At 38.9% G+C, this 1,119-nt stretch overlaps 1 non-coding gene across 1 annotated transcript; it reads left to right on the top strand.

Annotated features, from left to right (window-relative positions):
- The first annotated feature begins 557 nt into the window (after positions 1-557).
- Positions 558-688, top strand: LOC123324734. Its single transcript, XR_006540001.1, has one exon. It is a non-coding gene; the product is annotated as a small nucleolar RNA SNORA63 (small nucleolar RNA).
- Positions 689-1,119: the final 431 nt, after the last annotated feature.

A 1,119-nucleotide genomic window follows, 5' to 3' on the forward strand; every position in this document is an offset into this window, starting at 1 on the left:
TTAAAATTTTGGGAGGCACATTCATCTAACAGACCAAAATCTGCCCAAAATCTAGTGTGCGGCATGGATCTATGCACTAGCTTGATCATATTTGATCATTTCTTTTTCGTTGTTTTGTTTTATTTTTTTTTTGTTTTTATCTTTTCACTTTCTTTTTTCTTTCTTTCTTTTTCTTTTTTTCTTTCTTTCCCTTTCTTTTCCCCAAGTTTAAGGTCTTTCCTGATTTGTTTAGTGTATACTTTCTGAGGATGTTGTTACCATGTTAGCATTTTGTTCTCTCATTCATCTATTCTCTGGACAAAATGACAAGATGGAAAAAATCACCTCAACAAAAAGAACAAGAGGTGGTACCAACTGCCAGGGACCTAATCAGTATGGACATTAATATGATGTTGGAACTAGAGTTCGGAATGATGATTTTAAAGATACTAGCTGAGCTTGAAAAAAACATGGAAGTTATTAGAGAAACCCTTTCTGGAGAAATAAAAGAACTAAAATCTAACCAAATCGAAATCAAAAAGGCTATTAATGAGGTACAATAAAAAATGGAGGCTCTAATGCAGGATCTAGTTACAATGTAGCTGTAAAGTGCTGCCTTGTCTTTGCCCCCTGCTCAAAATAAAGCTGTTACCTTTCTAGCCCTGTCCGCCATCGTGCTTAGCAGCCAGGGATGCATGGTCTCAGACATGTTTACCAAGGAAAACACTGACTTGAGGGGCGCCTGGGTGGCTCAGTCATTAAGCGTCTGCCTTCACCTCAGGTCATCATCCCAGGGTCCTGGAATCGAGCCCCACATCGGGCTCCCTGCTCAGCGAGGAGTCTACTTCTCCCTCTCCCACTCCCCCCGCTTGTATTCCCTCTCTTGCTGTGTCTCTCTCTGTCAAATAAATAAATAAAATCTTAAAAAAAAAATGGAGGCTCTAACTGCTAGGATAAATGAGGCAGAAGAGAGAATTAGTGATATAGAAAACCAAATGATGGAAAATAAAGAAGCTGAGAAAAAGAGAGATAAACAACTACTGGATCAACAAGGGCAGAATTCGAGAGATAAGTGATACCATAAGACGAAACAACATTAGAATAATTAGGATCCCAGAAAAAGAAGAAAGAGAGAGAGGG

This window comes from Neomonachus schauinslandi, chromosome 4, assembly GCF_002201575.2.
Source record: "Neomonachus schauinslandi chromosome 4, ASM220157v2, whole genome shotgun sequence".
Taxonomy (NCBI): Eukaryota; Metazoa; Chordata; class Mammalia; order Carnivora; family Phocidae; genus Neomonachus; species Neomonachus schauinslandi.